Genomic DNA, 19,037 nt, shown 5'->3' with positions numbered 1-19,037 from the left:
TGTGTACATACTGCGGAAATTTCCGCTGCGGATTATCATTGCGGAAAAATCTGTAGCACTACCAACTATTTTATGGAATCGCGGCGTTTTCGCCGCCATTGATTTGCATTGAATCGCTTAATATCCGCATCACCACATGTGCACATGCGGATATTAAGCGATTCAATGTGCTGATGGTACCCGGGTTTGGAGAAGAGGAGACTCTCCTCAGACCCGGGAACCATAGTACCTGTAAAAATAAAAGAATTAAAATAAAAAAAATACATTATACTCACCTTCTGATGGCCCCCGGTCTCCTCAGCGATCCGTTCTGGCTTCCCGGCAGCTCGCGATGGTCTAAAAGGACCTGCCATGACGTCATTTAGTCATGTGACGGGTCACGCAACCGCTGAAGTGGGCGGTAGCGTGACCCATCACATGACTAAATGACGTCATGGCAAGTCCTTTTACACAACCGCGAGACACCGGGGAGACCGGACGCATCAGATAAGGACACCGGGGGCCATCAGAAGGTAAGTATAATATTTTGTTTTTACTTTTTTACCATTCTTTTACTATAACTTGGTCACACTATATAAATCCATGCCGGTTGCATGGATTTATATAGTGTGACCAAGTTGTCAAGCACTTTCCACGTAATGCTAAAATCGCATGGAAAGCGCTTGACAACCCGCATGCAGAAATGCATGTGAAAAACTCTTCACTTCCGCTTGTCCCTGGCAGGAAAAACACATGCACAATCCGCATGTACAATCCGCATGTACAATCCGCATGCATTTTTTCTGCCAGGGAGATGCAGAAACGCTCAGGAAAAATCCGGAGCATTTCTGCATCGTGGGCACATAGCCTAAAAGTAATTTTCTGACGGAGGTTCTAACAGAAGCTGGTGTAAAGTAAATAGTGAATTACTGTTTGCATCTTAGAGCTGTAGCTTAGGCAAGATAGGTCATCCAAAATAATTAAGCCACTCCAGAACAGGTTTCTTTTGGGACTTTATTTTTTTTCATTGTCACATTCCAAGACCTATAACTTTTTTGTAGAAGGGCATTTTTTTGCGTTATAAGTTATTTTGCTCAGTGACACCATTTTGGAGTACAAATAAATTATTACATTTGTTAAAGCCATAATTGTTACATTTTTCCATCAAGTAAGCCATGTAAAGTTGAAACTAGTGTTGAGCGAGTATGTCTCATTAACCCTTTCGGCGAGCATGCTTGGGTGCTCGCCGAGTATTTTGCCGTGCTCGGCATTTCTTTTACTGTCGCCGTGGCTGCAAGTATCGCAGCTATTAGACAGCTGTGACACATGCAGGGATTGCCTGAATATACTTATAACTTTTTACTCACTTTGTATTCCATATTTTGATGGCAGAATGAACAAAAAAACTACAGTTCTGTACTTTTCTGGTTTACTATTTTTTTATTTTTTTTTTTAAATCACTTAAAAAATACTGTTTTGGTTCCATAGTCTAAGACCATATCTTTTTTTATTTTTTTGTGCAATGTGAGGTTTTCTTTGCAAACATAATGAAGTTCAGCCACACCCTGAGAGGCTAGGGAGCTGCAGAGAAGGGATGAGTGAAGTTTTATGTGCACAGTAATATTGTTTCTATTCTGCCTAATAGAGGCCTTAAAGGGAATCTATCAGCTGGTTTTTGCTACCTCATCTGAAAGCAGCATGATGTAGGCAAAGAGACCCTGAAGCCAATGATGTATTACTTAGTTTACTGGGTGCAGTAGTTGGGACACAATCAGAGTTGTTAGATTTAGCATGAAATAAACTTAAGAACGCTAACATCGCCTACACCAGGCTCTGTAATTACGTTGTCTATTGATAGTGAGCTGCTTATCACAGGGGGCGGAGTCGGCCTCTGCTCACAAAGCCAGCTAGTCACAGCAATGATAATGTCCCAGTGATAAAACCTTCATTGTAAGTAAACAACAGCACACAGCTTGAAAAGTGACTCATCGTTGAAATGTGTGTTTTAATCCATACCTCATGCTGTCCTCAAATTACATAGCAAAAAAATGCTGACAGATTTGCTTTAAGGCCCCCATACAAACATACAAATTACAATTAGCACATGTTCAAATATCAAAATTGATGCATACCACTTCAGACTAAATATAATAACACAACTCAAGATACGAGTGATCCAAGGGTTAACGAAGAGATATATGCTAAAAATGTCTTAAAATAATTAATTTTATTCAAACAATTTATTAAAAACAAATATTAAACATAAAATAGAAGGGAGAGTCCGTATCAACAAACCACATGTGAACCAGTCCAAAAATATTGTAGCTAAAGGCTATGGGCAATATCACAGTACTATGTAGGCTAAGGTGCAATATGTATAAACACAGAGCAAAGAGAGTATAGCAGCATATAAAGACTTTATTAATAAAAATATTTAATATACAATATTACAAAAGTCATTGCAAAAAATGTCATTACAAAAGTGTGCAAATATGCAGAGCAAGAGACCCCACCGTATGTCGAAGCCCAAGAAAGAAAGAAAAAGATGCAGAGAAACTGGATGCAAAAGAACATGAAAAATTGGGCAAAGAACTGCCCCAAGAATCTCTAGAAGCACAATATGGTAATCATGAGAACTCGAGTCAATATATGTCTCACATATGTAACTGGACAAATATGGTCCTTAATATAAAGAGAGACAGACGACTCAGCCTAGAGGTGACAGAGTATAACGCTCACAGTGTAAAAAGAAGGAACAAGAGAGAAGAGGGAAAGACAAACACGATAAGGGGCAAGGAAAGGTGGCAAAAGCGAACATCACAATGAGACAACAGGTGGACATGGGATAGAATCAGTCTAAGTCTCTAATCCACTGGTAGATCCCTATCGTACATTTCAAAGGTGTGACAAAAGATAACTCACCAAAAAGTATCAGGATGTCGCAAAATGTAGAGGGACTGCGAGGGACAGGTAGCTGTACTAGAAGACAAGCCTCGACGCGCGTTTCGCGGGTGTGTGATTTTTTCTCAAGAGGCATGACTACAAGGAGCGCAAGGACCTTTTTAAATCTGCCCCCACGAAGTCACGGGTGTGGTCATGTGACCGGACAAAATGGCCGCTCGTAAGGTGGTGTATACGGCGCATGCGCAGGGATCATCACCGCCCCCCACGGCCCCGCCCCGTCCTTTATGACGGTGGCGCGACCCCAAGATGCCGCGAGAACGGGCTCCAGGGGCGCGTCGCAGTCATAAAGATAGACGTGCGGGGACCCGGAGAGTAGAGATGAGCGTTGTTCTACTCGAACTGTTCGCCAATCTCAAATTCGAGCTGTTTTGGGCGGTGTTCGAGCCGTTCGGCGAACACGAACAATTTGAGAAAAATTCGGCTGTTTGAGGTTATGTTCGATAACTGTTCGTGCACCAAAATCATAACTGGATTTTTTCTCAGTAATGATGAAAATTAATGTTAATACGCAGTTTGAGTGTACAGCGGGGTGGGGGGAGGGGCAGGGGATGGATCTCTGCAGGAACAATGAAGATCTCCATTTTTTTTTCTCTTTCCCGCATTTGCAGTGGGGAGGTGCAATCTGTCAGCCTATCAGCAGCGCACACACGGAGCGAAGTGCTTTTTTTCACACAAGCAAGGGCATGTGTCATTGGCAGTGTATGTCACATGTCCTTGCCCTATAAGACCAAGCCATTTTCCCCGTCGCCACCATTTTCTCACTGCTGCAGCTGCGTGTTAGACGGCACCGCTGTTGCTGTGTGCGCTATACCTTGTTAATTTCAAGCCATTTTTCGCACAAATATACAGATAGCTTGGGAGAAGGGAATAGTTGTGATTGCAGTCCTTTTAAGGACTAGGTTACAGCATTTCCTACGACTTTTATCAGGGAGGTCTGTGCTCTTAAATAGATAGGTTGTGGGAGTAAAGACTAATTGTAATTGGAGTCCTTTTCAGGACTAGGTTACATGAGTTCCTATCAGTTTTTGCCAGGCAGGTCTGTGCCAGTGCTGTGCAAGTTTTTTTCACAGCATTTGGCTGAATCTAGCAAAGCTAATCCTTTTTGGCCTATTGCAGAGTGTGTTAGTCAGTGGAGTAGCCTATCTGTGTTGCAAGATATAACACCTGTGTATAGAATACCAATTTTTTTACTGCACCTAGTGAAGTAAAATCTTTTGGGCATAGCATCATTCTATTAGTCCATCTATACTGACCTCCATCAGGTTGCAAACTGAATATAATTTTTTTCTGCATCTAGCTCTGAAAAAATATTTGGGTTTCTAGCAGTGTGTGGGACTTGGTCTATTAGTCCATCTATACTGACCTCCATCAGGTTGCAAATTAAAAATAATTTTTTTCTTCATTTAGCTCTGAAAAAATATTTGGGCTTCTAGCAGTGTGTGGGACTTGTTCTATTAGTCCTTCTATACTGACCTCCAGCAGGTTGCAAATTGAATTTAATTTTTTTCTGCATCTAGCTCTGAAAAAAATAGTTGGGCTTCTAGCGGTGTGTGGGACTTGGTCTATTAGTCCATCTATACTGACCTCCATCAGGTTGCAAATTAAAAATAATTTTTTTCTGCATCTAGGTCTGAAAAAATATTTGGGCTTCTAGCAGTGTGTGGGACTTGGTCTATTAGTCCATCTATACTGACCTCCATCAGGTTGCAAATTAAAAATAATTTTTTTCTGCATCTAGCTCTGAAAAAATATTTGGGCTTCTAGCAGTGTGTGGGACTTGGTCTATTAGTCCATCTATACTGACCTCCATCAGGTTGCAAATTAAAAATAATTTTTTTCTGCATCTAGCTCTGAAAAAATATTTGGGCTTCTAGCAGTGTGTGGGACTTGGTCTATTAGTCCATCTATACTGACCTCCATCAGGTTGCAAATTAAAAATAATTTTTTTCTTCATTTAGCTCTGAAAAAATATTTGGGCTTCTAGCAGTGTGTGGGACTTGTTCTATTAGTCCTTCTATACTGACCTCCAGCAGGTTGCAAATTGAATATAATTTTTTTCTGCATCTAGCTCTGAAAAAATAGTTGGGCTTCTAGCGGTGTGTGGGACTTGGTCTATTAGTCCATCTATACTGACCTCCATCAGGTTGCAAATTAAAAATAATTTTTTTCTGCATCTAGCTCTGAAAAAATATTTGGGCTTCTAGCAGTGTGTGGGACTTGGTCTATTAGTCCATCTATACTGACCTCCATCAGGTTGCAAATTAAAAATAATTTTTTTCTGCATCTAGCTCTGAAAAAATATTTGGGCTTCTAGCGGTGTGTGGGAATTGGTCTATTAGTCCATCTATACTGACCTCCATCAGGTTGCAAATTAAAAATAATTTTTTTCTGCATCTAGCTCTGAAAAAATATTTGGGCTTCTAGCAGTGTGTGGGACTTGGTCTATTAGTCCATCTATACTGACCTCCATCAGGTTGCAAATTAAAAATAATTTTTTTCTGCATCTAGCTCTGAAAAAATATTTGGGCTTCTAGCGGTGTGTGGGACTTGGTCTATTAGTCCATCTATACTGACCTCCATCAGGTTGCAAATTAAAAATAATTTTTTTCTGCATCTAGCTCTGAAAAAATATTTGGGCTTCTAGCAGTGTGTGGGACTTGGTCTATTAGTCCATCTATACTGACCTCCATCAGGTTGCAAATTAAAAATAATTTTTTTCTTCATTTAGCTCTGAAAAAATATTTGGGCTTCTAGCAGTGTGTGGGACTTGTTCTATTAGTCCTTCTATACTGACCTCCAGCAGGTTGCAAATTGAATATAATTTTTTTCTGCATCTAGCTCTGAAAAAATAGTTGGGCTTCTAGCGGTGTGTGGGACTTGGTCTATTAGTCCATCTATACTGACCTCCATCAGGTTGCAAATTAAAAATAATTTTTTTCTGCATCTAGCTCTGAAAAAATATTTGGGCTTCTAGCAGTGTGTGGGACTTGGTCTATTAGTCCATCTATACTGACCTCCATCAGGTTGCAAATTAAAAATAATTTTTATCTGCATCTACAGTACCTCTGAAAAAATATTTGGGCTTCTAGCAGTGTGTGGGACTATTTGTATTAGTCCATCTATACTGACCTCCATCAGGTTGCAAATTCAAAATAATTTTTTTCTGCATCTAACCCAGCCAATAGTTTTGGCCTAATACCACAGTTTGGCCACTCAGCTCTGCTCGGTTACCATCCATTGTTTTTTTGTGCAAACAACTCCAGAGTTGTGAATTAGTTAACCACCAAAATGAGTGGAAAAAGGCCTGCTGCTGGTGGAAAGGGGAATAGGCGTGTTGGGAAGGGGAAAAAAGGTTGTGTCCGTGGGGTAGGTGTTAAAGCAACAGTAACATCTGCAGAAGAAAGACCATCTTCCAGCCAAACTAAAATGTCTACTTCTTTTAGCGGACAATGTGATAAGATCCCTTTCTTACGGCCACGCCAATCGCTACAAATTCCAGATGAGGCACAAAAACAGCGGGTGCTTCAACGGATATCAAGTGCTCCTTTAAGTGGGCTCTCCTCCACATCAACTTCAACATCACAAATACTCCAGTCCTCAAAGGTGTCACCCAAATCGCACTTGCTTCCTCACAGCTCCCAAATCTCCAGCTGCCCGTCTGAGTATGAGGTAGAACAGATGGTTGAGTCTGCAGAGCTGTTTACTCATACTATAGCCTGGGAATCAGAGGTCGACTCCAGCGCTTCTGTGAATCCAGACGAGGAAATGATCTGCACTGATGCCCAGAATCTTTATGAGTCGGATCCAGGACCAGACGCAGAAGGTTCTGACCATAATGTAGACCCTCATTCCCAAACTGTAACTCCTGTTGGTGGAGACAATGAGGAAGACGATGATAAGACTCAAATACCTGATTGGAGCGACAACTTTAGTTTTTTGTCAGGGCAGGAACAGGTTGGCTCTGAGGACGACGGGTGTGATAACGCACAGGGTGATGATGATGAGGTCGGAGATCCCACTTACTGTCAACCCACAGTCAGCCAAGAGATGAGGTCAGCAGAGGAGGTGGCGGAAGATGCTAGTGACGACGAGGTCAGGTTGCGCCTTCCTGGACAGAGACGTAGTACTGGAAGCACGTCAACAACTGCATCCTCAAACACAACTCTGCCTCTCACCACAAGTCGTGGTGGCTCTTCAGGTCGCATGGGTGCTAAGCCTTGCATAGCCTGGGCATTTTTTCAGATCGATAAAGATGACCCAACTCGTGTTATCTGTAACATTTGTCAGCAAAAGCTAAGTAGAGGCCAAAAAATACATAGTTTGAGTACTTCATGCATGAACCGGCACATGGACATGAAGCATAAGTTGCAGTGGGAAGCTCAGTGTGCTACAATGCGGCCTAGCCGGCCGGGCCAATCGCCGTCTGCCATATCTTGTGCATCCGCGGCCTCTTCATCCTCTGTGACTGGGGGGACAGCAGTCACACCTGATTTGGGGCGCAGACCTGCCACCTCTTTACCCGCAACAGCCAGCGTGATTGGCAGGTCATCATTTTCTTTGGAGGTGGTAACACCAGCTGGTGTTGAGCGCTGTCCGACATCGATAGCACCACCTTTGGATCAAGGCAACCTAACATGTCCGCCTGCATCTTCCTCACAGACCGGCAGTTTGCCGGGGACACCCTTATCAACCCCGTCTAAGCACAATAGCCAGCCCTCGGTCCCTCAGATGTGGACAAGTAAAAGACCATTTCCTCCTAGCCATGAGAAAGCTAAGAGGTTGAATTTCACCATCTGCAAGCTCTTGGCTACAGAAATGCTGCCTTTCCGCCTGGTGGACACAGAGGATTTTCGAGACCTTATGTCCGTCGCAGTGCCCCAATACCAGATGCCCAGTCGGCACTACTTCTCAAAGAAAGGTGTGCCTGCGCTCCACCAGCATGTCGCACACAACATCACCGCTTCTTTGAGAAACTCTGTGTGTGACAGGGTGCATTTCACCACAGACACTTGGACGAGTAGGCATGGACAGGGGCGTTACATGTCGCTGACTGGGCACTGGGTAACTATGGTGACAGCAGGACAAGGGGCTGCTGTCCAAGTCTTGCCGTCCCCACGAGTTGTGCGTCAATCCTCTTTATGTCAAAGTTCCTCCACTGCTTCTGCCTCCTCAACCTCCTCTCGGTCTTCCACCTGCACCCAAAGCCTGTCTGGTCATGCCACAAGCTTTCTAACTGCGCAGAAGGGATCCTGCACACCTTCTTACTATGCTGGCAGTAGGGCTCAACGTCATCAGGCGGTTTTTACATTGAAATGTCTGGGAAATGTGAGTCACACAGCTGAGGAGTTGTGGTCAGCTCTGGAGAACCAATTTCATGAATGGTTGTCTCCACTGGACCTGAAACCAGGGAAGGCCGTGTGCGACAATGCTGCAAACCTGGGTGCGGCCCTTCGCCGGGGCAATGTCACACACGTGCCTTGTATGGCTCACGTGTTGAACCTGGTTGTCCAGCAATTTTTAGCCCACTATCCCAGACTAGATGGCCTTCTGCAGAGGGCACGGTCGCTGTGTGCTCACTTCCGCCGTTCGCATCCCGCAGCTCAGCGACTTACATCTCTACAGAAGTCGTTGGGCCTGCCACTTCACCGGCTAAAATGCGATGTGCCTACCCGGTGGAATTCAACTCTGCACATGTTGCAGCGACTGTGGCAGCACCGACAAGCCCTGGTGCAATACGTTCTGACGTATAGCCTGGGCCAACGAGATTCAGAGGTGGGGCAAATCACGCTGGAGGAGTGGTCTCAGATCAGGGACCTATGCACCCTTCTGCACAGTTTTGAAATGGCGACGAAGATGTTTAGTGCTGACGATGCCATTATCAGCATGACTATTCCGGTGATTTACATGCTGGAGCACATGTTAAACAGAATTCGGAGTCAGGTGGTGGCACAAGAGGAGGTGGAGGAAGTAGAGGAGGAGGAGTTGTATGCGGAAGGGCTAATGTAGCACCCTGAGGATTCGGCTGCTACAGGGGTATTGCACCTCAACCCAGAGGTGTGATATTCCACTCCCGGGTAAGGAAGGAGAGTGGAACTGAGCTCGGTAGGCTGCATGCACTACACACATCCCATTTCCGAGGAGCAGACCGACGGTACTCCCACTTAGAAATGTGCAGGTACGACCGAGTCTGTTCCTGGCTGGAGTGGGAGGGGGGTGGTACATCCCAAGTAGTGTAGGGGCAGATAGGGGGAGCAGCCTGGGTAAAGATAGGAGCTCATTGGGTGCTGGTCACCTGAGCTCACACATAGAGGGTGTATATAAGGTGGGCACCAACTAAGATCAGGGTCAGATGCAGAGAACAAGTCAGCTGCAGAGAACAAGTCAGGAGCAGAGGAGAGAAGAAAGACCCAGAGTGAGAGAGGAGAAAAGAGAGAGACCCAGAGCACAGAAGAGAAGGACTCTGAGATCCCAACTAAAAGCACCGGGTGAAGAGTCGGCATCAGGGTACCGGAACCCAAGCTGGTGGGGGTAAAAACATTCCCCAGCCAGAGACCGGAGACCGTGGGCAGCGTTTGCCACGGTCACCCATCACATCCACCCCGAAGGCACACCACATGAAGGGTCAGGGAACCCAGGGCCAAGGGTGTCCCAACAGAAGGCCCGAGGGAGCTGGACCTAGGTGGATTACTGGTGGGGACGGCCAGAGAACGGGACAGAAAGAGAGCTCAGGGCCACGCTCCGGACTTGTTTGGGGGTTGGCTGGATCCAGGACCTGGTGGACGCAGCACGGCTCGGGTGGTCACTCGAAGCTGGAGTGACCAGCACAACATCTGCAGTAAGTAAACACCCTTAACTGCACAACCCGACTCTGTCTTCACTGCCGTCTGCACTACACCACCACAACCCCCATCCTCTGCACCTGTCCCCTCTGAGGCTATACCCCTCCCGTTGGGGGTTATCCCACCAAGCTGCGCACCCACAATCAGCCTCAGCGGACCCTGCTGCAGCGGCGGCCACAGTGACCGCATCACAACGGGTGGCGTAGTCGACACAAAAGAACTCTTAATAACATCTGTAGGGCTGCCACATAACACTGAGCTTGACGCCCTGGGCACGGGCCGGGTCACAGCCGCTCGGAGACTACAACCCCCCATCTGATCCGGTGCCGGGTATTCCCCTCAAAAAAAAGGAATATGTCCCAGGGGGCGCGTCAACTTTGGCGTAGTCGGCAGGATTACGTGCCCGCAACACCCGGGTACTGCGTGCCTGAAGGAAAGTGCAAGTTTACCTCAGAAAGAAGTCTCCCGCCGGTTCCGGAGGGTCCACGCCAACGGACTCCATCACCAGTCGTTTCCCGCCGATTGTCCGCCATTTCCAGCTTGTTCCCGCCATCTGCAGAGTTTCCCGCCACTGGGCGACGCTTCCCGCCAAATCCGCAGATTTCCCGCCTTGGAAGAGCAGCGGACGCCATTATGGGTGTGCCAAAGGAGGGCAGGAGGCCGCCTCCCATCGTGGGCCAGGACAGAAAATGGCGCCAAAAGTGGAAACCGCCCCCACCAACAGAGACTGTGATGCTAGAGGTGTCTGTCAGCGTGAAAGAACTGCCCCTGGAGCTGACAGTCACCGAGTTGCCCCGGGACCGCCCTCTAAGTGGGAGGAGACGAAAGAAAAGAACGAAGATGGGTGCCGCCTGGAGCAGTCTGGAGCGAGCGCACCCGGAGGCAAGAAGTCTGGAGAGGAGTAGCAGAGAAGCTCACCCGGAGATGTCCAGAGAGCAGAGCAGCACCGGCCCGCTGGCCAGGAGCCTGCTGGAAGAAGAGCAGAGCAGCACCGACCCGTTGGTCAGGAGCCTGCTGGACACCACGACCCCACTAGGCCTAGTGGAGGTCCTTGCACAGCTCCCCCGAGACCGGGAGTGTGCACAGACTGCCCTGGAGGGCCTCGCACGGAGGATGGCCCGGGTACAGCGAGAGACATTGGCGGAGTGGAGCCGGGAGATGGCCCAGCAAACCAAGACCCGGAGCACGCCAGCCGAGATGAGGAAGCAGACCGCCTCTGAGGATGGCGCGGGAGGACCCAAGGCCGGAGACGGCGCCGAGGAGGGAGCCGAACGCATGGAGGCAGGTAAAGGGGACGCCTATACCCCAAGCCGTGACACCGCTTACCTGCCCCAGCTCCCCGTCGCAGAGCCCGAAAGTCCCCCTGCTGTGCCCGAAAACGCCATGTCACCGACGCAGACTAGGCCCCAACCGGAAGCCGCCGCCGCGACCCCTGTGACGTCACACGCCTCGACCCCGAGCGTGACCAAGCAGGAAGTACCACCAGCCTGGTCGCAGGGCCTAGAATTCCCGGGCGTCGCATCACCAACAGCGCCCCCTACCTCCGCGGAGCCTCCGGCCTGGTCGCAAGGCCAGGTAGCCCAGGGCGCCGCCGTATTAACGGTGCCCTTCACCTTCCAGGTGCCCCAGGCCTGGCCGCAAGGCCTGGGCAACCCGGGCGCCACCACCACCGCGCCCGCACCCGTAAAACCAAGGGTGCCGCGTCTGGGAGAGGACTTGTTTGCCCAGCACACGTGGCCGGACGGGCAGCCTTTCATCTGGCCCCAGAAGTATTACGAACTGGAGCACCAGAGGAGGATTGGGGCCATGTGTGCACCCCTGATTCCGGCTCCGAAGCCCGTAATAAGGATCTCGCCCCCGCTAGCGGAAGCGCAGTTTGAGTGGGACCCCACCGGAGAAGATCTAATGGGGTTCACTCAGGAAACCAGGGCAGCTGCAGCGGAGCGTGCTGAGTGCTGCCGCCAACAGCTCGAGGAGTTTGCGAGGGAGCGGAGAGAGAGGCGGGTCCGGGAACAACAGGCCCAAATAAGGAGCGCCGAGCAAAAGAGCCGGACCAGGAGGGACCCCCGTGCAGCGCACAGTCCCCGTACCACCGGGACTGTAATTAAGTTTAACCAGCAGCACGGGTGGGGCTTCATTCGAGACAACAACACCCCCGGCGACGTCTTTGTCACGCGCAGAGACGTGGAGTCCCATCTGCCGGAGGGGCACAGAGGTCGTGACCTCTACATCGGAGACGAGGTCACCTTTACCCGGCACAAGTGTGCCAAAGGACCTTATGCCCTCCACGTACACCGCCTGACGGAGGAGGAGTTGCAGTGCGAGGAGGAGGAGCAAGAGGACCCGGACGGGTCTGAAGTTACAACCAGCTATAAGCAAAGAGCAGGAGGAAGACGCCGTTGAGTGCGGCAGAGAAGTGATGTAAATAGTTACCCGACCGGGTACCAAAGAAACTGTTGATACATATATATAGTCCCCGTTGGGACCAGCTGAGTGAACTGTTTACCCGTTAACCCCTTCATCCCACAGGCTGAGGACTGTGAGCAGCCATTCCCTTCCCTCTACCTGGCCGAGGACTGAGAGCGGCCAACTTCCCCTGTATATAGTTGCGCTTCCTAAAGCGCCCCCTACCGGTTTTATAGGAAAACCAGTTTTCCAGTTTTTCTAAGAGACTGTCGCACTTTTCCCGGACACACGTTGCACAGTGTCCGGAGGAGGAACCTGAAACAAGAGACGACGAGAATGTTTATATGAAAAGTTTTATAGATATAATGTTTTATATGTTTTATATGTTTATGAAAAAAAAAAAATGTATGTTTTTGGTGTTGTTTATGTCTTACAGCCCGAGGACGTGCTGTGATTTACCAGGGGGGAATGTAGCACCCTGAGGATTCGGCTGCTACAGGGGTATTGCACCTCAACCCAGAGGTGTGATATTCCACTCCCGGGTAAGGAAGGAGAGTGGAACTGAGCTCGGTAGGCTGCATGCACTACACACATCCCATTTCCGAGGAGCAGACCGACGGTACTCCCACTTAGAAATGTGCAGGTACGACCGAGTCTGTTCCTGGCTGGAGTGGGAGGGGGGTGGTACATCCCAAGTAGTGTAGGGGCAGATAGGGGGAGCAGCCTGGGTAAAGATAGGAGCTCATTGGGTGCTGGTCACCTGAGCTCACACATAGAGGGTGTATATAAGGTGGGCACCAACTAAGATCAGGGTCAGATGCAGAGAACAAGTCAGCTGCAGAGAACAAGTCAGGAGCAGAGGAGAGAAGAATGACCCAGAGTGAGAGAGGAGAAAAGAGAGAGACCCAGAGCACAGAAGAGAAGGACTCTGAGATCCCAACTAAAAGCACCGGGTGAAGAGTCGGCATCAGGGTACCGGAACCCAAGCTGGTGGGGGTAAAAACATTCCCCAGCCAGAGACCGGAGACCGTGGGCAGCGTTTGCCACGGTCACCCATCACATCCACCCCGAAGGCACACCACATGAAGGGTCAGGGAACCCAGGGCCAAGGTTGTCCCAACAGAAGGCCCGAGGGAGCTGGACCTAGGTGGATTACTGGTGGGGACGGCCAGAGAACGGGACAGAAAGAGAGCTCAGGGCCACGCTCCGGACTTGTTTGGGGGTTGGCTGGATCCAGGACCTGGTGGACGCAGCACGGCTCGGGTGGTCACTCGAAGCTGGAGTGACCAGCACAACATCTGCAGTAAGTAAACACCCTTAACTGCACAACCCGACTCTGTCTTCACTGCCGTCTGCACTACACCACCACAACCCCCATCCTCTGCACCTGTCCCCTCTGAGGCTATACCCCTCCCGTTGGGGGTTATCCCACCAAGCTGCGCACCCACCATCAGCCTCAGCGGACCCTGCTGCAGCGGCGGCCACAGTGACCGCATCACAACGGGTGGCGTAGTCGACACAAAAGAACTCTTAATAACATCTGTAGGACTGCCACATAACACTGAGCTTGACGCCCTGGGCACGGGCCGGGTCACAGCCGCTCGGAGACTACAACCCCCCATCTGATCCGGTGCCGGGTATTCCCCTCAAAAAAAAGGAATATGTCCCAGGGGGCGCGTCACTAACATCTGCAAGGTCCAGACGGTCGGCAGCACCAAGGCGGCAGGCATGTGAGGGTGGGGGAGATGGTTTTACCAGGGCGCATGGTAGCAGCCAAACTAGTGAGGAAGGTGCAGGAGCCCAGGAAGAAGTGGAGGACGAACTGATGGAAGACTCATCAGATGAGGGAGACCTTGATCACATTTCTGTTGTGCGAGGTTGGGGGGAGAGGACAGAGGAAAGAAGCATGATTGTTACCTCGCCACCAACACAACAGGGACTTGGTGCTCCTGGATGCGCAACACACATGAGTGCCTTCTTGCTGCACTACCTGCAACATGACCCTCGAATTGTGAGAATTAGAAATAATCCTGACTACTGGGTTGCCACACTGTTAGATCCCCGGTACAAAAGTAAATTTGCAGAAATTATTCCTGCCATAGAAAGGGATGCCCGCATGCAGGAGTATCAGCAGAGACTGTTGCAGAATCTTACATGTGCTTTTCCACAAAATACCAGTGGTGCACGTAGTGAATCTCACAGTTCCAACTTGCCAACCGTGGGACCGTCAAGTGTTCAGCACTCAAACCGTAACAGAACCACAGTATCTGCTGGTAACATCAATTTTGCGGAATCATTTCACCACTTTTTTAGCCCATCCTTTGCAAGGCCACAGGAGACAAGAAGTCTGACACATAGTCAACGCCTAGAGACGATGGTACAGGAGTATCTCCAAGTAAACATTGAAGCCACGACTGTGTCACTGGACCCTTGCTCTTTTTGGGCTTCCAATCTGGATAAATGGCCGGAGCTAGCCACTTACGCCTTGGAGATCTTGTCATGCCCCGCAGCCAGCGTTCTGTCTGAACGTGTGTTCAGCGCTGCTGGTGGTGTGCTGACAGATAAGCGCACGCGGCTCTCCACTGATAATGTAGACAGACTCACGTTCATAAAGATGAACAAATCATGGATCCGAAACGACTTTTCTACCCCTGTGTCATCCTGGGGAGAGTAAAAGCTTGATGATTGGTTAAAATCACCCTACCAACCGTTTTAAGCATTCAAATTACTAATCATGTTTATCTGTATCTTGACTGGAAAATAATTTGGGCTTTGTAGCAGTGTGCAGCACTGATCCTATTAGGCCATCTATACTAAAGCTTCACCAGATTTAAAATTAAAAATAATTTTTAGCTGCATCTAGCCCGGAGAATAATTTTGGGGCTCCGAGATGCGCAAGGCACATAAGTGCCTTCTTGCTGCACTACCTGCAGCATGACCCTCATATTGTCAGAATTCGAAGTAATCATGACTACTGGGTTGCCACACTCTTAGATCCCCCAAACTTTTCGATCAACCTTTTCATTTTAATAAAGACCAAAAAAATGGTCATTTTTGAAATTATAAGCATTAGCAGGTTGTTAGAAACTGAAATCAAACAGTTTTCAACTCAAAACTTTATTCTAGGTGATGTTACATTTTCACATAGGACCCCTTGTTCGAAAGGAGCTTCTGAACTCTCTCGTCCATAGAATTTGTCAGGTTTTGGATGGTTTCTGCTTCAATTGTTTTGCATGAGGACAGAATACCCTCCCAGAGCTGTTGCTTAGATGTGAACTGCCTCCCGCCATCATAGACACTCCTTTTAATGATGCTCCAAAGGTTCTGAATGGGGTAGAGGTCAGGGGAGCATGGGGGTAACACCATAAGTTTGTCCTCTTTTATGCCCATATCAGCCAGAGATGCAGATGTTTTATGTGCAGCATGAGATGGTGCATTATCATGCAGAAAAATGATCTTGCTGTGAAATACACGGTTCTTCTTCTTGAACCATGGCAGGAAGTACTGTTTGAGAAAATCCACATACATTATGGAGTTCATCTTTAGCGCCTTCAGGGATCCTAAAGGGGCCGACAATCTCTCTCCCCATGATTCCAGCCCAAAACATTACTCCACCTCCTCCTTGTTGGTGCTGTAGCCGTGTTTGCGTGGGGTGTCCATCAACCAGCCATCCTCCACTCCATCCATCTGGACCATCGAGCGCTGCACGGCACTCATCCGTGAACAAAACAGTTTTGAAATCAGTCTTCATGTAATGTTTGGCCCACTGGAGCCGTTTCTGCTTGTGTGAAGTGGATAGAGGAGGTCGACAGGATGGCGCATGCACAGCTGCAAACCTCTGAAGGACCCTGCATCTTGTTGTTCGGGGGACGTTGGAGGCACAAGCAGCTTCAAAAACTTGTCTGCTGCTATGACAAGGCTTTTTTGCCGCTGCTCTTTCAACCTGACGTAATTGCCTGTAGGAAAGAGTCCTCAATTTGCCCTTATCAGCACGTACACGTGTGTACTGTGAATCAGCTACATACTTCTTGATTGCCAAGACACTTCATCCTGATCATCGCACAATGTTGATTGTAGTCATGCCTTGACCTAAACACTCCACAATTTGTTGCTTCTCAGCAGCCGACACATCCTTTTTCTTTCCCATTTTGGCAGAAAATGTAGACTGCTTAATAATGTGAGAGAGCCTTCTTAAGTAGTCTTGCCTTTCATTGGACACACCTGCCAAACTAATTAGCACAGGTGTCTGCAATTGCTTACAGTGATATAAAGAGCCCTGACACACATCACCATCAATGAGTTTAACTGACAAACAAACAAATTCTTCCCTTATCACTCCTAAACACTTTTTGTATAATAATTTGGAACGCAGTGTACATGTGCTTTTCCACAAAACACCAGTGGTTCACGTAGTGAATCTTACAGTTCTAACTTGCCAACCGTGGTCTGTATGGAGTTGTTCAATAAAGGGCCCAAAATTAAGATAACATAGATGGGAGAGGTCTCTATGAATAGGAATTCCTAAGTATTTGATACCCTGTGAGGGCCAGGCAAAGGGAAAGTTGGACTGGATGGAATCCTATATGGATTTGGGGAGGGAGACATCGAGGGCCTCAGACTTCGCTGCATTGATTTTAAAATTTTACCATGTAACAAAGTGATCTATTTCAGCCATAACAGCATGGATGGATATATGTGATTGAGTGATATATACTAGGACATCATCAGCAAATAGAGAGCACTTGTACTCGGTGCCTCCCACCTCAATCCACCTAATATTGGGGTTATGGCGAATTGATGAGAGCAGGTGCTCCGTCACTAGGATGTATAAGAGAGGGGACAGAGGACATCACTGCCTTGTCCCATTGGTGATTGTGAAAGGTGATGAAAATGTTCTGACGCACCCCCTGGGCCTTGAGACACCCGGAGCCGGACCCGTTTTGGTGGATGCTGGTGGTTGTAGTCTTCGTGGTGGCGACCCAGTTCCGTGGCTCAGGGCGGTCAAACCAGTGGCGGAACTATTTATGTGGTTTTCATGTTTAAATGTCCGACTACGCCACCCGTGGATTGCGGTCAGAGTGAACCGCCGCTACAGGGCAGACCACTGAGGCTGGTGTTGTGGGTGCAGCAGAGCGTAGCATAACTCCCCACGGGAGGAGTATAGCCTCAGGGCAGTGTATGCGGAGGATGGGGGTGATGGTGCAGGGCAGCAGCAGTAACGACACGGAGTCAGCGATGCAGTTCAGGGCCTTTACTCACAGTTCTTATTATCCAGACCACGTCTGCAGGTAACGGCTGCCCACGTCGTACTGTGCTCACCAGGTGAGGGGCTCAGACAACTCCCAGATAACTTTGGAGCACTTCACAGGACCCCCTTTGTGTGTCCTTTGTCTGGCCTTTCTTACCAACACTTCTGTCCGGCTGCCTCGGGCCTCCTCTTGGTAAACTTGGCGCCAGTTTCCCTGACCCTATGTGGTGCCTTCCTAGCGGGTGTAGCGAGGGGCTGCGCCACATAAAATGTCAGAGCCTCCGGTTTCTAGCTGAGGGTCGTTTCCTGCCTCCACTAGTTCGGGGACCGGTCTCCCCCTTTGGCCTGACCCCTCCACGCAGGTGGATTCGGGCGTGCGGTGGCGACTCGCCCGTCCGCACCCCTGGGATCCCTTCATTCCTCGTTCCTGGAGCCTTCTCCGCTCCTCTTCCTTCCTTCTCCCTCTTCCAGGCCTGGGCCTCTGTTACTAGGCCCGCCTCCGGAGCAGAGCTCATGCATAGCCCCTGCTCCCTGCCACTTCTGCTCAGACTTCTCTGCACTGAACTAAGATGGTGCCCACCTTTTATACTCCCTTCTCAATGCACCCAGGAACTGCTTCCTCCCTGCTCCTGCACTACAGGGTTCCCTTCCTCAGTGTTCCCTCCCCCCACTCCAGCCAGGGACAGGGACTGTCGTGCCCATCTCAGGGGCATATTGGTCGCCCTGCCCCACGGCAATGTGGTGTAATGCATGCAGGTGTCGGGTCCTGATCCACACTCCATCCTTACCTGAGAGTGAGATATCACACCTCTGGGTGAGGTGCAATACGTCTGTAGCAACCGAGCCCTCAGGGTGCTACAGTTCCATTTATCTTCAGCCTAGGTGACGTATTGCGATACAGGGCCGTGATTTTGGCTATAAAAGGGTCCCCTAGACCCCTACCCCAAGCTTTTTAAGAGAATCATATATGGCGTGCCAGGAGACTCTATGGAATGCTTTCTCAGCATCCAACGAGAGTATCTAATTACAAATTTTTAACTGCATCTAGCCCAGGAAATACTTTGTGCCTAGTAGCAGTGTCTGCTAGTGAGCGGATTATCCCGGCTGTTAAGCAAGCTGCACCACCTGTAGTTTAGACACTTAATTTTTTCAAAGGAAATGCTTCGGGACCATGGGATACTTAGTGAAGAGCATCAGGAGGCACCCCAAGGCATAGGGGCTGGGACTGGCAGTAGGATGCCTTGCGGTGGACAGCCGAGCTCGATCCTTATAAAAGCTTTTTAACTGCAGCAGCTTTAGTGGACGCTACTGGAGCTGGAATTACCGCGGCTGCTGGCATGAGACTTGCCCTCCAATAGATCCTTGTAAATGGATTTAAAGTGTATTCATTCAAATTAGAGAGACAATTTAAATTAAAAAGCTTAGAGCTGCCTCCACCACAGGGGGGCTCGCTCGACCCACCAGCGGACAGGCACCAGTATTGGGAGAGGGGGGCTGGCCGTCAGGGTTCACCGCGGCTCTGGCACAAACCCGGCGACACGGAGGTGGCACGGGCAGGAGCGGACTGGCCGTGTCGGCTTCTCACTTTTTGGATTTTAGAA

The sequence above is a fragment of the Phyllobates terribilis genome, unplaced genomic scaffold (assembly GCF_046119375.1).
Source record: "Phyllobates terribilis strain yellow unplaced genomic scaffold, ASM4611937v1 Scaffold_1__5_contigs__length_1240528914, whole genome shotgun sequence".
Lineage (NCBI taxonomy): Eukaryota > Metazoa > Chordata > Amphibia > Anura > Dendrobatidae > Phyllobates > Phyllobates terribilis.
This window is presented reverse-complemented; position numbering follows the sequence as displayed.